A 6,692-nucleotide genomic window follows, 5' to 3' on the forward strand; every position below is an offset into this window, starting at 1 on the left:
ATTCTATCAGAATGCTATTGATAAGTGCTGTGATCCTATCCATCCATAAATACCCACAGGTGGTGGGGAAGGTTTGGGCTTCCATTTTTGGTTGGAATATGCTGATTGTCCATATCAAGATCTTCAAGAGATCCTAGTGGGTAGCGCGCGCTCCCCAGAGATGTGGGCAAGAGGGCACCAAGCTATTACTCTTCTGGAGTGGCTCTTTTTTGTGTGGGAGGGGTGGGGGGGAGGTGGAGAAAACCTCAAAGGTCTTGATTTTCCTCCTGCTGTGCCATGGGATGGGAAAGCCAATTTCCACCTGCCTCTATGGATAATGGTCATGTCTCCCCTTAAAGTCTGGGCTCCAGTTAACTCCATGAGCCTCCGTTCTGTAGGGTGGGAGGTTGATGGAACCAAGGCTGCGGGCTCAAGTCCAACTCCCCTTCCGCCTAGTTGCCCAAACTCTGGGTCATGGTCCCTGTTCCTAGTAGACATATTCATGCTGCAGCCTTAACAGCTAGACCATGTTCTCTTAGGTGCTTCAATACCATCATAATGGGGGGCCAAAGAGCACCCATGGGTGCTCTGAAGCTATCACCGTATTACAGGTGGATGGAGTATGGGTCAAGGTCATGTGGAGTCTGGTAGAGCAGGGAACTGACCTGTCTTGCAGGCTCCAGGGGACCCCCACCCCCATGGTCATGGTGGAGCCCCACTGGCATGGGGGTGCAGAAGGCTGGGTTAGGGTGGCCACATGGCACCCAATGTTGCTCATGGCTCCAGAATCCTGCTCATCCTCCCTGCAGCCTCAGAGGCTGCTGCCACTAGCCATGGGCAACGAAACTGGCGAAGAGGCCAGCTGGGGTGGGGTCAAGCTCTCTGTGCTGGAGAGGCTGGGGTTATTGCATGTAGGGGGCAGCTCAGCAGTCCAGCTGGGGCGGGCCGTCTCTGGTCTCCCACCGTGTCGCAGCCCCTTGGGCCGTGCAGCAAGGCAAGGGCGGGCACACCGCTGCTGCCACGCCAACCCCCCAGGCCTCTGGCAAGGGAGCGCAAGACCCAGGAGGCAGTGGTGGGGCTGAGGCAGGTACCAGGGTCATGTCTGCAAAGGGCTTGAAGCTCCTGGATTGGGTTTGGGCTCAGCTCTGGGGTGGGCTTTAAAATGGGGCTGGAGGTCCCTGCTAAGGCTCCAATCAAGTCCGGCCTGTAGGGCCAGTTTCCCTCCCTTGCCCATTCTGGCTGGGGAGTTGCACTGATTTTTTTTTTTTTTCCCCCATTGCCCTTCCTCCCACGGGGGTGATGCAAAGCTGGGCTTTCTATAGGCAGCCCCAGACTGGGCTTGCCAGGGCCCATGTCTCCCTTACAGCTCAGCGAGGCCTGGGCGCTGCACTCTGAAATGCCCCCTCCTGGCTTTCACTCCCCTCCAATTATCTCCTGAGCCCCCTCGCCCTTAAAGAAACAAGAGCTGGCAAAGCTGCTCATGCAGCAGCCGCTTCTGCCACCCAGCTGGGCTTCTGGTAGCAAGCAAAGGGGGCTGCCCGCTCCCCCTGGTTCGAGCAGGCCAGCTCCCTTCTCGCTGGAGCAAGGCCCGGAGCGCTGACTCAAAGTGCAAACTTGGCTGGCTGGGCAGCTAGGGCTGGGCGCCAGCAGGAGCGTGCAGTTCTCTGCAACGCTTCCCTGTGGCAGTTCCTGGTCTTGGCCAGCAGAGCGGTGCTGCTACCTTGCCACTGGAGGCCGCAGGGCTTCTCCTGAGCTCAGTTCAGAGTCCCTTCAGGGGCTGAGGGCTTTATACCCTTTGGCTCGGCCCTGTGATGGCCTAAGGGCGTAGATCTACCACAGGGGGCAACAAGCAGGGTCAAACAAAAGCCATTTTCCCCCCTGCCCCGTGGGCCAGAGTGCATTGTCCATCAACAACCCCCCCAGCATAGCCTCGGCCCAGCGACATGACCTCTCCCACGGGGTGTGGGGTGGAGTGCTTTGGTCCAAATGCATTGGAGGGGGGAGAAAGAACAGCCCTCCCCCGTTCCCCTAGCACTGGCGTCTGCAGTGGGAGACTCCCTGCGTGCAGTACAGAGCTCATGACACTGAGTGGAGGAGCTCCAATTCTACCCACTGCGGGGGGGCCACGTTGAGCCCTAAGGCCCCAGAGGAAAGCTGCCTCACAGCCGTGGCCGGGGGAGCTGGACTCCTCCGCTGCTTTGTCCAGCACTAAATACACCAGGACCGCAGCGCACCTGTTCCGGGCTCTGCAGCAGGCGCATGGGGCAGGGAGAACCATGGGGCTTAGGAGTGGAGGGGCAGGTTCTGTCCCCAAGGGGCTGGGCTATGGGGTCAGTGACGCAGCCTGGATTGGGGAAAAGAACAAGGTGGACCCTGCTGAGATCAGGGCCCTGTTGTGCCAGGCGCTGCACGGAGACCAACTAGGATCAGGGCCCCATTGTGCCAGGCGCTGCACGGACAAAGTGTGACAGACAAACAGTGCCTGTTCTGAAGAGCTTACAGTCTAATTAAACTCAGGGTGCCAGGGGAAACTGATGCCCAGAAGGGTGAAAAGAAAAGGAGTACTTCTGGCACCTTAGAGACTAACCAATTTATTTGAGCATGAGCTTTCGTGAGCGACAGCTCACTTCATCGGATGCTCACGAAACTCACGAAAGCTTATGCTCAAATAAATTGGTTAGTCTCTAAGGTGCCACAAGTCCTCCTTTTCTTTTTGCGAATACAGACTAACACGGCTGTTACTCTGAAACCTGTCAGAAGGGTGAAGTAACTCACCTCAGGTCACCCATCTGGTCAGCGGGGCTAGAACCCAGGTGAACTTAACACAGTTCGACTCCCTACCCACTGGCCCTTGTTGCCTTCCAGCCCAGCTGCCCACTGCAGCATAAGGAGCGGGGTGACCGTTTCTAGGGGTGAGCTAGCAGCATGGGCTGAAGAGGGCCCTGCGCTAAGAGTCAGGACACCTGGGTTCTGGACCTGCCTCGTGACCTGGGGCACAGCACATCCCTCCTCTGTCATTCAGTTTCCCCTGGCCGCCTGACTCTAGTTAGACTGTAAATTTTTGGGACAGGGACCGTGTAGCAAAAAGGAACAGGGCGGCATCCCTTTAAATAGTTGGTGAGCCCTAGAACAAGGCTCACAGCGTCCTAAGTCATCAAAAGCCACCCAGAGCAGCGGGCTGTAAGCATCTAGGCCTCCTGTGTGTGTGTTTAATGAACACAAACAGACTCTCTTGCTGTGTCTGTGCAGCGCCTGACACAACGGGGCCCTGAGCTCAGCTGGGGCAGGGACCGTCTCTCACTGTGTCTGTGCAGCGCCTGGCACAACGGGGCCCTGAGCTCAGCTGGGGCAGGGACTGTCTCTCACTGTGTCTGTGCAGCGCCTGGCACAACGGGGCCCTGATCTCAGCTGGGTCAGGGACTGTCTCTCACTGTGTCTGTGCAGCGCCTGGCACAACGGGGCCCTGAGCTCAGCTGGGGCAGGGACCGTCTCTCACTGTGTCTGTGCAGCGCCTGGCACAACGGGGCCCTGATCTCAGCTGGGGCAGGGACCGTCTCTCACTGTGTCTGTGCAGCGCCTGGCACAACGGGGCCCTGAGCTCAGCTGGGGCCTCGCACTGGTTGAAAGTTTTCTGACGAAGAGAAGCGTCACAAGAATCGTGAAAGGATTGGAAAACAGACAGGAGCGGGATCTATTCAGTTTAACACAGAGAAGGTTAAGGGGTGACAATCTCAGACAAATCCCGACTGGAAATAAGGCCTATATTTTTAACTGGGAGGGAATGAACCATGGAAACAACCTAATAGGGCCGGGGCAGAATCTCCACCCCTGGCAATTTTTGAATCAAGACTGGACGTTTTTCTAAAAGCTCTGCTCTGGTTCACTCAGGAACGAATTGGCGCCTGTGTTTCGCATCTAGGAATTATCCATTCCCAAAGGAAATTTGGCAGGAAACAGCCCATTCGGGAGGAAAGCTGCTGGAATTTCTCACCCAGCAGAAAACCCTGAGTTTCCCCCAGCTCCAACGGGACCTTTCAGCGCTATTGTAATTCACCAGACAAGGCTGGGTCTTAGCCCAGAAACCAGGCCACATGCCCTTCACCCAGATTTCTCTCCTTTCTAGCACACTTTTGCTCTGTGTTGGTCCAGCATCTCATGCGAGGGCACTTTGATCTTTGTCTGTGGCCCCCAGGCGCGACCACAGTACGATTAAATAACGATCGTAATTGTAGAAGCAAAGAGAGGAGATTTTGGCTCAGATCCTCAAATGTATTTAGGTGCCTAACTCCCAGTGAAACTTAGATAGCTTTGGGGATGAGGGCCTTTGTTCCTAGGCGCACGTGAGCAAGACATGCCCAGCTTGGGGCATGTTGGCATGACTCTGTTTACACCCAACACGTCACTACTCCGGCTGGGATTGTGCAGCCAGCCACAAACTCTCCGAGGTCCTGATGTTCAGCCAATGTTCCCATGCCCTGCACTCCCCTTTGGAGCTCACGCCCGTGCACACGCACACAGGCACAGAGTTGAGAGGCTTTGGGCTGTGGCAGGGCATTAACTAGCGTCCACGGCCCTCCATGCAGCTTGTCAGAGGGACGAGCGGCTGGCCTGCCGAATACGTGCCCCCAGCCCCGTCAAAACTGTGTAGCTCCTGACTGTCTTTACAGGCCGTCTCTGGAAAGTTAGCTGTGTAGTGCCGTGTAGTGGTTAAAGCAGCAGACTGGGAGTCAGGACTCCTGGGTTCTGTTCCCAACTCTGGCAGGGGAGTGGGGTCTAGGGGTTAGAGCGGGTGGGAGGGGGCTGGGAGTCAGGACTCCTGGGTTCTGTTCCCAACTCTGGCAGGGGAGTAGAGTCTAGTAGTTAGAGCAGTGGGGCTGGGCGTCAGGTCTCCTGGGTTCTAACCCAGCTGAGGGACATGAAAGGGGTCTGGCAGTTGGTGGGAGGGATTGGGAATCCTGGACTGCTGTGTTCTAGTCCCAGCTCTGGAAGGGAAGTGGTGTCTAGTGATTAGAGAAAGGGGGATGCACACACCCCACCAACATACACAGACACACAGAAAGAGTCACACATATACACCACAGACATACACTCACACCCTATCTATACCCATCGCCGAAACAGCGCGTGGACACAAAACACCCCTCAGGCCCTGGTACAAAACACACACCGCACACAGGTACCACCCGGACACACAGTGCCCATCACACACACGTGCGACGCACAAACACGCCCGCCACACGCACAGAGAAAGCCCACGCTCCGATCCCACACACGGGCGCAACAGCCATGCCCCACATCCCCCTCCGCCCGTCTCCCACTGACACGCCACACACGTGATACCAACGCGTATGCACCAGACACTCCGCTCGGGCGCAAAACACACGTCTCGCACACACACAGCGCCCGGGTGCCATGCACAGACATGGGCGCACATCTCACACAGACACCAGGCGAGGTGCATCACGCACAGGTCCAGCGTGGGTGCCGGAGGCATCTCTCTGCAGGCAGCTGGCTCGGGCATGGAAGGGGCGGGGGGATGGGGTAAATGGCGCTGGTAGATGGCAATCTAGGTCAGTGTCATATCAAGGGGGGAGGGGAGTGCTGCAGCGAGCCAGCTCTTCCCCCCCCATGCCAGCCACTGTGAATGAGGTCAGCACCAGGCCTCGCCCAGCAGCAGAACAAAGTGGCATTTGTCTCCATGCGGGGTCTCCATGCAATCAGCCATGCGCACGGGATCTGGCTGATTGCAAAGCCCCCCCCGCCCCCGGCCCCGCCATGCACTCAGGGAGGGGGGGGGCACGTGACCCACCTGCAGCACAGATCCCCCCCTCCCCCCGCCCCCGCTGCTATGTGATTCAGTGCAAAGGGGCCCAGGCGCGGGTGGGCTGATCCTCAGGGGTTGTTTCAGGATAACCAGGAAGAGGGCGGTGGTGGAATGACTGGTTCTATGCAGCTGGGGGACGGCCCATAGCTGGGGGTCTGGTGGGGGTGAGAATCAGGACTCCTGGGTTCAGTTCTCAGCTTGGAGAGAGGAGTGGGGGGTAGTGGGTTAGAGCAGGGTGGGCTGGGACTCAGGGTTCTAGTCCCGACTTTGGGAGGGGAGTTGGGTTTAGTGGTTAGTGGGTGGTCAGGACTCCTGGGTTCTATTCCTGGTGCCAGGAGGGGAGTGGGGGCAGCAGGTTAGAGCAGGGAGTCAGGACTCCTGGGTTCTATTCCCAGCTCTGAGAGAGGAGTGGGGGTGTAATGGGTTAGCACCACTAAGCCCCCACGCCCCTGCCAGAGCTGAGAATAGAACCCAGGAGTCCTGAGTCCCATTCTTGCTCCTTTAACCACTAGACTCCCCCACAACAGTGAGTGATAAATAGGCTATGTACCAAATTTGGGGGCGGGAGGGCACATACTGACATGTGAGCTGATTCCTACACGGGATTAGCAAGTACCAGTAAATGAACCAAACAACAAACATAATATAAAAGGGAATTAACACACAGAGCCACACAACTATTCACACTGATCCTCTGCCAATGCTCCGTCCTTTACTCCCACCGCTGTATATATCCACAGAGCCTTAGCTCCGCCCCCGTACTGGCCTGACCCCACCCACAGTGGGCGGAGCTTACTCTACATAAACCTCAGCTTCCAGTCTGGATTCTTTCTCTGAACCCAACTCCTGCAGGTAAAAACTGACACAGCTCTGGGTGGATGGGTTAGAT

This window comes from Chelonia mydas, chromosome 20 (assembly GCF_015237465.2).
Source record: "Chelonia mydas isolate rCheMyd1 chromosome 20, rCheMyd1.pri.v2, whole genome shotgun sequence".
Classification (NCBI taxonomy): Eukaryota; Metazoa; Chordata; order Testudines; family Cheloniidae; genus Chelonia; species Chelonia mydas.